General features: G+C 36.0%; 1 pseudogene; it reads right to left on the bottom strand.

Moving 5' to 3' along the window:
• Positions 1–978: 978 nt before the first annotated feature.
• Positions 979–1,414, bottom strand: LOC140688865 (proteasome assembly chaperone 3 pseudogene; annotated as a pseudogene).
• Between the last annotated feature and the right edge of the window lie 11,279 nt (positions 1,415–12,693).

Here is a 12,693-nt window from a genome sequence, read left to right as displayed (position 1 = left end):
CTAAAGATGGTTTTAGATACTTTTGGTTAACAATACACACAAAAAGAACACAACTGTTGAATATGAATTTTTCTTGAAGCTTTTGTTTACTTTATTAAAGAAATTATAAATGACAAATCATGATAAACTCTCATTATGTGTATCTTTAGTGACATTTCTATTCAGAGGAATACAAATACAACAATAACAATGCTTTATTTAGCATATGATTTTAAACTACCTGTAACTTCATTTCTTTTCATGTTTTACATAAGTAAGTCTGTTAAATACCTATATGTATGGAAATAATATTATTTACTGCTCAAAAAATAATAGTGATAATTTAAAAGATCCAAATGATAATAAAGTATTAAATTTCAAAACTTATGAGATGCAGCAAGTGTAGTACCTGAGGGAAATAGTTGGCTTTGGGACAGCTACTAAAATAGATTCGGCTGAGATCAAATAAGAGAAAAAAGAGACGGGATTTAAAAATAAGACATTACTACAAATACAGCAGAAATTAAAGAACTAGAAGAAATTTTGTATAATTTTACAGCAAAATTTTTGAAAAGTTAAGCAAAATGGATAAATTCCAGGAAAAAAAACTTACCAAGAGTTACCCAAGGCAAAGTAGACAGTGTAACTATATATATAATCATTAAAGAAATTGAGTAAGCAGTTTAAAAATCTCTCTTCTTTCAAAGTAAAGAAAGGATGGTTTTCAGATGGTTTACATTTTCAAAATATGGATCTTCTGGGGGGTGGGATATGTAATTATTTTTAATAAAAAATTATTTTTCTCCAACAACTGGTTTGCACATGGAGGGCCGTGACCCATGGTCAATTCTCAAATACGGGCAACTGTTTGGACCCGCGGACACCCCCCAGGACACATCCACGGCCTCCTCCCTTCCAGGATGACACGAGCGACCAAAGTCTGCATATTTCTTCCAGTTTCCAGTGTTAGAGCCCAAGAAAGCGCCTCCTTCTGACTGAGGGAGGGTCTTCACATCCTGGAGAGGGGCGTTTCCACTTGGCCCTGCCGGGCAGCAGGCGTGGCCACTCCAGGTCACCCCACCTGGCACGTCTGGATCACTTCCTGCAGGACCCTCACCCCCTCCACGCTCTTGCCTTTCACCGCCATGGCGAGCACTGCGCTGTTTCCAGCTGCTTGAGACACCAACGCCACGGAGACGTTCTTGGCGAAGACGTGGATGAGAGGTCCGGCCAGCCGAGGAGACTTCAGTGGCGAGCACGGGCTTGCCGGTGTCACTGGTCACGTTGCTGGGTTCCAGGGAGACCAGGGGCCCCATTTTCCCGAACTGGGTCCCACTACCAGGATGTGGCTGCTGAAGGCTGTGCAGACCTCCTGGGTTGGGACCCCACACACCACATCAGTCTTCTGTTTTGATACCAATGGTTTGTCCTCCATGGCTGCATCTGTTCAATGGTAACTTTAGTTCATCAGATAGGCCTTGGGGCTCCAGAATATATACCACTTGGGATTAAAACAGAACACTGACCGGGGGTTGGGGCAGGGGGGTGCGTATAGCTCAGTGGTAGAGTGCGTGCTTAGCCTGTATGAGGTCCTGGGTTCAATCCCCAGTACCTCCACTTAAAAAAAAAAAAAATGTAGGCCCATTCGAAAGCCTGTCTCTGTTCATCCACACAGGTTTCATTCGCCTGGAACTTTCTGGATTCATTAACTAGACACACACATATACGCAGGCCAGGCAGAGGCGGGTTGTCAAACAGGCTTTTGTCTCTAGAGGTGGGTTGGGAACTGTTCTCTCCCACGCGCTCGAGTCCCTCGCTGTCCGCATCGGGTGACCCCACACCACCCTGAGGGCTCCCGTTTGAGTCGGGGGTGGGGAAGTAAGCAGGCCCCCCGGGCAGGTGGCCGCGCCCCCGCCGCCCCTCCTGCCCGCCCTCTGAGGTTGCAGTTTCCGCGTCTGGGGAACCAGGTCCCGCAGGATGAGCAGCAGCCCCACCGCGGCGGGCGCGGGGCGGGGGGCGGAGGGCGGCGGGCGCGGGAGGGGCCCGCGGGGTGGCCCGCCCTCCCGCCCGGCTCCGGCCACCCCGCCCGCGCTCACCGGCCCGCCCGAAATACGGGTCTTGAAAAACATGGAAAATATCCCATGGAAGCAAAAAAGGAGAATAATTTCCAGCTCACTCTATGAGGACTTTATGGCTGGGACATAAAAATCAGAGAAGAAAGTGAAAATAAAGAAATAGTTTACAAAAAAAAAAAAAAAGACTTAGAAAAATAATGAGTAAGGGGACAAACTTATCTTTGTACAACGCCGTACAATGTAAAGACTACAAATTTTAATGATAGACGCTGAATTTAAAATTATAAACAATTGGAAAGGTTTAAGAAGTGAAAACAAATAAAGTTAGCCAAGGCAACAGATTAAAATAAATCTCATGATGGACTGGATCAAAAAAAAAAAAACTAGTTTCTGATACATTTACACTCATCAGTGAGTCCCCTATATTTTCAATTTAAAACGTATAAGTAATACACAATTTCTGAATACAGCAAGGTTTCCGTGTCTCAGTCTCTAAAAGCTGTTTTCAGAGAGAAATATTAGTCACGTCTCTAATTGCATTTCTAATTATGACTATCCCTAGAATAGAGTTTTGAATTTTAAGAGCCTTGAAGAATTTTAGTCACCAAGTACAGAAGTTATAGTCTCCTTTTTTATACATAAAATCCATTGTCTTAATTTGCTTCTAATTTATAGAGTTCATTTAAACATTAATAAGTAATAATTTTATAAACAAAGAAAAATAAGAAAAATCAATTAAAAGAACTTTGACATCTAAGCAAAGATAAGCAATTGTTACATCCAAAGTGGAAGAAATGAGCATGGAAATGTCCCAGAGGCTGGGCCAGATCTATTAATTACATCCCATAACCCTCCAGCCTTATCTAACACAATTAACCTGATTACATACAAGTAGACACAAGTTCATGGAGGTTAAGTTACTTGCCTAACTTCACCCAGCCTGTTAGTAACAGACACATGATTCAAAAATAAGCACATTTTGGTTTCAAGGTCCACGCTTATTATTGTACTGTATGATTTATTTAAACAGTACTAAAAATTTAGATGTTGAGATTGGAAAGAGAGCGTGTTGTAGTATGGTGACACTCACCAAAATTAATAATTGATCATTCTTTGTCTTTTCTCTAGTGTGTGGTATTAAAATCATATATAGACTAATAAACCTAATGAGTTCTTTAAATGAATTTTTTATTTTTGTATAATTTGGGATTTTCAGAAAAAATTATAAAGATAGTACAAGTATTTCTCTTATATTCTTCACTAATTTTTTTTAATTTACATTATTATGATTATTGTTAAATTAAGAAACTAAAAAATACAGATAGAAAAAAGAAACACACACTAACAATATCATAAATGACAGAGGGGATAAAACTGTAGACCTCATAGACATTAATGATACTTAGTGGTGAAAAATAAATTCTTCCCTCTAAGGTGGGGAAAAGGGTAGGAAGCTGACTCCCCCCATTCTTATGTGCAAATTACTAAAATTCCTAGTTAATGCAGTCAGGCAGGAAAAAGAAAGCACATAGACTGGAAAGCATTTAACTGTCCCTATGTGAAGGTTACATGAATTTTCTCCATACAACATACAAAAGACTCTGAACAAAAATGAACCAAAAACCCATAAATCTTCTAGAACTTATAAGTGAGTTAGCGAGGTCATAGAATGCAAGGTTAACACACAAAAATCAATTACAATTGTATATACTAGCAATGAACTCCTGAAGAATAACAACAAAAACATTTACAATAGTGCCACAAGTATCTAAAAACTGAAGTATGAATGTAGCCAAACAAATGTAAAATGCTGAAATCTTCAAAAAAAAAAAAAGCTATTTAAAGCAATTAGAGAAAAAGTTTGTAAATTATAATTTCAGCTAAGGACTTCTTCCAGAATATTAAAAAAAAATAAACTCTTAAAATTCAATAATTTTTTTAAAAACTAGTTTTTAAAAATAAGCAAAATATTTGAACAGATACATAACAAGAAATGTATACACATGCAAGTAAGCACTAAAATATGCTCAGACTCAATAATCATTAGACAAAAGTATGCTGTATAGCACAGGGAAATATACATAAAACATTATGGTCGCTCACAGAGAAAAAAATATGACAATGAGTGTGTATATGTCCATGTATGACTGAAAAATTGTGCTGAACACTGGAATTTGACACAACATTGTAAAATGATTATAAATCAATAAAAAATGTTAAAAAAATAAATTAAATTAAATAAATTAATTAAAAAATTAAAATATTGATAAAATGACATTTTAAACCTATTAAAATGGATTTTAAAATGAATAGTACCAAATACTGGTATAATTTCAGAGCTGCTGGAACGCCTACATAGCTGATGGGAATGTATATTGGTAGATCCACTTTGGAGTGCAGTCTGGCAGTTTCTTATAACCTTAAACAATAGAACCTAATAATCCAATTTGTAGTACTCAAAGTGAAATAAACATTTACCTTTACACACAAAAGATCTTTATGCCAATGTTTATAGACATTTTATTTATTATTGCCAAAACTAGAAACAACCCAAATTTTTCTCAACTGTGGAACTGATATATATAATATTTGATAAAATACTACTCAGTAATAAAAGGGATTGAACAGATACACACGGCAACATAAAATAATTTTAAATGTATAAGCAAAGTAAAGAAACCAGAATAAAAGGCGATGTACTGTATTAATCTATTTACACAGCATCCTGGAAAGAGCAAAAACTTAAGAAACAAAAAATAGCTCAGTGGCTTCCAAGAGCTGAGTATTAGGGAAGAGAGGGAAGACAAAGAATTCAGTTTTAAAAAAAAAAGTGACATGGGGGAAGTTTTGCGTGATGGAGTTGTTCCATACTTAACTTTTGTTGACCTAAAATTGACAAAATTTCAGTATATTTAAGGCATACGGTGTGATGATTTTATATACATATATATTGTGAAAAGATTTCTATCAAATTAATGAACATAGTCATCACCTCACATATTTACCTTTTTGTGTGTGAGAACACCTAAGCTGTAATTTCTTGGCAAATGTCAGTAATATAATACCATATTGTCAACTGTAGTACCAGTAATACATTAGATCTTCAGACCTGATTTATCTTGTAACTGAAAGTTTGTACTTTTTTTGAGCCTCTGCAAATTCCTTCCACCCTCAACTCCTGGCAACCACCATTCTACTCTCTGTATTTATGTTTTGAGATTCCACGTATAAGTGATACCATGAAATTTTTTTTTCTCTTTCTGACTTATTTCACTTAGTATAATGCTGTCTAAGTTGATCCACGCTGTTGCAAGTGGCATGATTTCCTTCTATTTTAGGACTGAGTAATACATTGGATAGGGAATTGCATCTATAGATGGCTTTGGGTAGTATGGACATTTTAACAATATTATTATCTTCCAGCCCATGAACGTGGAATATCTTTCTGTTTATTTGTTTCTTTAATTTCTTCCATCAATGTTTGTCTTTACCTCCTTTATAATATTTATTTCTAAGTATTTTATTTTTTCATCCTATTGTAAATGGGATTATTTCCTTAGGTTTTAATTCTAAGAGTTGCTTATTAATATATAAAAAGCATAAATTATTTTTACTGATTAATTTTTTATTCTGTAACTCTAGTGGATTTGTTGATTAACAGATCTTTGCTGAAGTCCTTAGGATTTTCTCTATATAATGTCACGCCATCTGCAAAAAGAGACAATTTTAATTCTTCCTTTCTGATTTGGATGCCTGTTATTCTTTCTTACATGACTGCTGTGGCTAGGAGTGCTGATCCTGTGGTCAAGAAAAGTGGTGAGTGTTGCATCCTGTATTGTTCCCGATCTTAGAGTAAAGGCTTTCAGCTTTCCATTGTTGGGTATGTGAGCTATGGGCTTGTGACATATGGCTTTTATTTTGTTAAAGTGCATTCCAAGTACACATAATCAGTTGAAGGTTTTTATCATGAAAGGATGCTGAATTTTGTCAAATGCTTTTTCTGCACCTATTAATTTTACCTTCATTTTCTTAATGTCATGTGTCACATTTGTTGTTTTGCACATACTGAATGACCCTTGTACCACTGGAATAAATCCAACGTGCTCATGGTGTATGATCATTTTAATGTACTGATGAATTCAGTTTGCCAATATTTTGTTGAGGATTTTTGAACCTATATTTAACAGGATATTGGTCTGTAATTTTCTTTCTTTTCTGATTTTGGCATCAAAATAATGCTGGCCTCATAAGATGAATTGGGAAGTGCTCCCACCTCTTCTACTTCTTAGAAGAGTCTGTAAAAGATTGACATGAATTCTTCTTTAACTGTTTTGTAGAATTCAACAGTGAAGTCATTTGGTCCTGGACTTTTCTTTGTTATGAGGTTTTTGATTAATAATTAAATCTTCTTGCTACTAATTGATCTGTTCAGATTTTCTATTTCTACATGATTCGTTCAGGTAGGTTGTACATTTCTAAGAATTTATCCTTTCCTACTAGGTTATTAACTTGTTGGCGTATAATTCTTTATAGCAGTTTTTTAATGATCCTTAGTGTTTCTGTGACATCAGTTGTGGTGTCTGATTTTATTACTGATTTTTATAGTTTATTTTATCTTTCTTTTTTTCTTAGTGTGTAGAAGTTTAATATGAGGTCCAGGAGAGCAGGTTCTTGTTTAGTTCAAGGATATATTTTCAATGTGTAGAAGAATGCTTGGTACATAGTAGATCATATATAATGTACACATATATTATACAAATGTTTACTATAAAAAAAGAGAAACTGAGTGAGTTCTAACTCAGATGATAATGATCTTTTCTGCAAAGCAAGCTATGCAAGCTTTATCAATATGTACATTGTAGAGTCTTGGGTTAGAGAGCTGAAAATATTAAAACAATAGGTTTATCAATATCCCCAACTGGAGGAAAGGGACAGTAGCTTCGATCTCTATTGCCAGCTAACGTCTAGCCCCTGGGAGTGGCTCTCACAGTATCTGCCTAAGGCACGGTCATCGAAAGAAACTGAAGCATGACTATTTATATTCCCATTTATTCTTGTCCTGTTTAATGTGTTCTCTATGGTATAAACAGAGTGATCTTTTTAATTGTAATTCTAATTTTACTTCTTCACTTAAAACTAATTATTTCTCATTTTTCTTAAGCAAAGGCAGTACTCTCCCAGATTGTTGACAAGGACCTACATAGTCTGGCTTTTATGCGCCCTGCATAAATTGTCTCCTTCCATACTCAACATTTTATTTATTTTGTTTATTGTGTCCTCTTTCTTTTCTTCTTGATCAGCCTGGCCAGCAGTTTGTCAATTTTGTTTACTCCTTCAAAAAACCAGCTCCTGGTTTGATTAATTTTTTCTATTTTTTTAATCTATTTTATTTCTTTCCTCCTTGATATTTATTATTTATTTTCTCTGCTGAATTTGGGATTTGTTTGTTCTTCTTTTCCTAATTCTTTTAAGTGGTGGGTTTGAGCTTGTTCTTATTTTTTGTGTAGGAACCCTACTGCTATGAACTTTATCTTAGGGCTGCTTTTGCTGCATCCCATGCAATTTTAGTGGTTGTGTTTTCATTCTCATTTATCTCAAGGTATTTTTTTAATTTCGTTTTTGATTTCATCATCGACTCACTGTTTTGGTTTTTTTTCTTTAGTAACATGTTGTTTAGTGTCCATGTAGTCTTTTTTTCCCCCTCATTTTTCATTCTGTAGTTGATTCTTATTTTCACACCATTGTGGTCAGAAAATATGCTTGAAATAATTTTCTGTCCTCTTAAATTCGCTGAGGCTTCTTTTGTGTCCAAGTATGTGATCTATCCCAGAGAATGTTCCATGTGCATTTGAAAAGAATGTATATTTTGTTTCTGGGGGGATGTAATGTCCTGAAAAATCAATTTAGTCTAACTGCTCTGTTGTGTAATTTAATATCTCAGTTGCCTTATTGATCTTATGTTGGGAATATCTGTCCAATAATGTGAATGGAGTGTTAAAGTCTCCTACTGTCATTGCATTCCCATCAATTTCTCCCTTTTGGTCTGTTAGTATCTGCTTTATACATTTAGGGGTTCCTATATTGGGTGCAAATATGTTAACAAGTGTAATATCCTCATCTTGTATTGCTCCTTTGATCATTGTGTAGTGTCCTTTATCTTTTTTATGGTCTTTGTTTTAAAGTCTATTCCATCTGATATGAGTAGTGCTACCCTCACTTTCTCGTCTCTTCCATTTTGCATGAAACACCGTTTTCCATTCTCCCACTTTTGCACTATGTGTGTCCTTTACCCTAAAGTGGGTTTCTTGTAGGGAGCATGCTGTTCATTTTTGTTTCCTTATCCAATCTGCCATTCTATGTCTTTTGATTGGAACATTTAGTCCATTGACATTTACAGTGATTATTGATAGATGTGTGTTCAGACTCAATATTTTAGAATAATGCTGATAGTCATCTTTAAAAAACATATTGAACTTTTACTAAAATTTTATTAAACTTGTTTCATAAGCTCTTGTTATATGAATAAATGGTTTTATTCTTTTCTTTCCCCTCCTGTTATGGGAACAATTGTTTTGGCATAAATACACTGAATAATCAACCAACTAATCAATTTAAAAAAAAAGGAGAAAGAGGAGACAAGATCAAGGACTTGGGAAAAGAAAGGACTATAGTTACATTCACAAAAGAATGCGAGTAAGGACAAGCTCTGCCCCCACTTTATTTCCTCTTCCCCTTGTCTCCTATGAGGAAAAGGAAAATACAGATGCTGCCATAATGTTCAAGACTTTCAAAAATCTAATCAGCTCAATATTTTCTGAAATAAACATTTTAATTGAAAAAGTAAATTATTTTGTATTATAAAGATTACTTTGAAAACCAAGTATACACTAATTAAAACTATGATGATTTTTCTATAGTAACAAATATGTGTTAAAATTTTATTTCTCCAAGGATTGTCTAAGAATATTAGTAAAAACTTTGTTTAGAAGCAACAGTCAATTAAGGCTCTTACTTTGGGTAGAAAAATAAACATAAAAGCATTTTATATAGCTATCTCTTCTGAAATAAAACTTAGACAGAACATTGTGGAAAAAATAGAAATAACATTGCAGCGATTTTCACTTTTTTCTGATTTAGAAAATAGACCAAGAAATGAGGATGATATAGTTTTTCTGCTACCAGATTAAGCCCATTTGACCTACATGTATTTAACCAGTAACCCTCTCCCAACTTTTTTTTAATACTAATTGCCTCCCTAGGTTCTCATCTATTTTTGATCCACCTGCAGGCTATGGTTGAATTTGTATTCCTAAACCACACACTCCAAATGTCCTCTCATCTGTACTTCAAGATGCATTGCAGCCTTCTTTATTTCTCAGAGACCACATACTGTGGTCTTGTTTGACAAGTATTGTTTTCTCACCTTCTTATTTCATTTCCATAATATCGAAAATCATCCATTTTCACCTTTAACCACAGTTCTTTATTTACTTTCCAACCTAGATAGCAGTGTTTTTCTAACATCTTTGACAAAACAGAAAAAAAGAAAAGAAAAACAAACAAAAATAAGCACATTTGCAGAGAAATCTGTGCCATCATTAATCACACAAACATATGTATAATGGGAAAACCACAGAAGAGGGGAGAGAGAAAGAAGCAGAAAAAATATTGGAAGAACTAATGTTAAAACAGCTCTCAAATTTAATGGAAACATCCATTTACATGGTTGAGAAGTTCAAAGATCTCCAAGTAAGATACATACCTATACAAATATTAGACTCTTTAGCTTTAAGATTTTAAGTTATTTTTAAGGTTTTTTTTCTCTCTCTCTCTTTCTCTCTCTCTCTCTGTCTTTTTAAGAAAATCGTCGCAAAGAAACAGACGTATCCTGGGAGACACTCAGTCTTTGTGTGCCTGTGATATCCTCTGTTAGTTATTCATTTTCCCCAGCCCACACACACACACACACACATTTCAGAGCCTTCTGGCACAGCGTGCTGCATTAATCAGCCAGGATTCACTTAAATGTAACTATGCAAGGAAGTCTGCCTTCAGCACAGCTTCATCCCTCTTTGCTGCTCACAGTCAGCTACTGCGTTCCTCCTCCTTCAGGGACCCCTCATTCCCCTGAGTTCCTACTGCGTGTGTGAAGCATCTTGCCCCTGACAGCTCTTTTACTCACATAGGCGTTTTCAAGCCGCTTTTACTCCCGTAAGACTCTGCTACTCACCAGTTGTTGAAAGGCCAGTCTAACATAGACCAAAAATCTTACCCCTTGGAGATTTTTTAAAAGCAAACTTATAAATTAACCCATCCCTATGTATAGCATTAACATAAATATGAAGGACCCCAGATGTGCACCCTTCTTTGAATATTCTGGGATTGTTTTGTTGGTACCAAAGAATCTGAACACACAACTTAAAGTGAGGGTGACATCTTTTTCTGAAAACAATCAACTACAAAACTGTCAATCATTTGGGGAAGAATTTAACATTGGACCAGAAAATAAGCATGTAGGGAGGTGAGATTTAAGACAAAATTTCTTCTTTCAAAATAAAGTTTGATTGAACTAGACACGGGAAGTTTAAGGCTATGATGAAAAGTAGTTAATAAACACTTTTGAAGACCTGCCTCCTAAGTGTTTATATCTTAACACCAATACTGAATGGATTCATAGTTTACATAAAGGACTGATAGCTTAGCTGCACCCATCATTTATAATTATCTCTGAGTTAACTTAGCAGGTCATCTAATATAAATCTATTCTATCTAATTAAGTTTATAGTCAATCATAAGTGTACTTTCAAGTTCTCAAGCCAAATTAACTTTGAACCAGAAAAGTAAAGGGAAGGTTTTTAAACTGAGCTTATTAGGGGAAACAATTGTTCTATTAAACATGCTTTTTTTGGATGTACCTAAATTATTTGAATTTAGATGTATATCGCATTAGAGGCAAGGCATAATAACGTTATGATAAGTAGGCATAATTTAACATTATTCCTGAGTCAATACTTAATACCTTCAACTGTACTATAATAATGTTTTCAGGAGCTCTTGGAAAATATAGGCTACGTCTCCATGCAAACAATAGCTGTATAGAGATTTTAAATCCCTTTTGATTGTTTATTTAACATTCTCTGTCTCCTTTCTTGTTATCAGTTATAATTTTGTTACTCTATGTTCTTTCTTCTTATAACCTATTATAATTCTTCCAATTTTCTGCATTTTATATTTTTCCATTTTATCTTTCAAACATAAACCTGGTGGCAAATAGTTATAATTGTTTTCAAATCATATCATGAATAAACTTTGAGCCATTGCATGAGGTGTGTAATAATTGACACATATTTTGGAACTTTCATTTCTTGTTCACTTGTAAATGTTTCGGATATTCTTTCTTTCCCAGACTTGTTTGCATCCTGTGTGTTTAAAATTGCTAGATAACTAAATTCCAGTCTGTTATAAGTCTAGATGACGAAAGACTGTTTGCTGCTGGATCATGATTTCATGGCAGATTAGATGGACTTTGTCATTATTGCTAATAAGGCAAATTTTCACTTCTCTATCATTCTTTGCCTGGTGTATTGGTAGCTGTTACTTTTGCTATGGTCTTTATTTATTGCTATATTCTCTTGCTCTTTTATAGAAATGCTCAATAGTATTTTACTCTAGTCAGCACTTAAGTCATTAAGATATATTCAGTGAAGTGAGTTTAATTAATTTTAAGAAAGAAGGAAATACTACCAGAGTAACCACTCCCATCCTTACAACGCTCCTTGTTGCTCTCCTCACCACAGCGCCAGCTCACAGGCACCCCTCACACCACAGATGCCATCGCTAAACTTCCTCACGCATCTGACTGTCGGCTCAGCCCGTGCGGCTGCGCCTCCGCAGAGGACATATGTCTTTTAGGACTCCTCGCTTCCTTAGGGGACCTGGTGGGGCCAACGGCAAAATATGCTGGTTCTCACTTGCCATCCAGAGTGCAGGGCAGGGCAGGAGCTTCTCTGCTTGTCCAAATCAGGGGGAAGCGTGTTTCAACTTTCAGGCAAAGCTAGCCTGTTTTATTGGTACAAGCATCCAGGAAAAAAATTTTAGCTGGCCTAATGAAACATACCACAATCACACCCTAATGTTTGGTAATCATAGTGAGTGACAGACACCAACCAGACTGCTAATATCCAGTATATGGGAAAGGTCATTACCTGGTGGAAAAAACCTAGTGACCAAAATAAATAGAACAAAGACTCACAGTGAAAGCATAATAGTAGTTAACAATTCAGAAGACAAGGCCAGCAGAAGGGTCAGACAGCACTGCAGGCTGATGTTTAATATAGCTAGTATCCACTCCAATTTCTCCCATTTGCAGCTGCTGTGTCAGAATCTGAGATGCCAAAGGGGAAAGCCTCATGACTTCAGAAAAGTTCAACTGCAAGTGATGATGCATCAGAGATTTCAGTCCATCCTCCCTGAAGATAAAGACGATCAACGCCCACTGGGCAGAGCTGCCACCTCCTTCCATTCCCCGCTCACCGTCTCCACCACCGTAAACAACCCTGCGACCCCTACCGCTGACACATGGCAAGGAGATCTGGGCCCCAGGTGGGGACAAAGCCCACGCTCAGCTTGAAGCAGTCAT

This window comes from Vicugna pacos, chromosome 24, assembly GCF_048564905.1.
Source record: "Vicugna pacos chromosome 24, VicPac4, whole genome shotgun sequence".
Lineage (NCBI taxonomy): Eukaryota > Metazoa > Chordata > Mammalia > Artiodactyla > Camelidae > Vicugna > Vicugna pacos.
The sequence above is the reverse complement of the archived record's forward strand: the minus strand, read 5'-3'. Positions and strand labels throughout refer to the sequence as shown.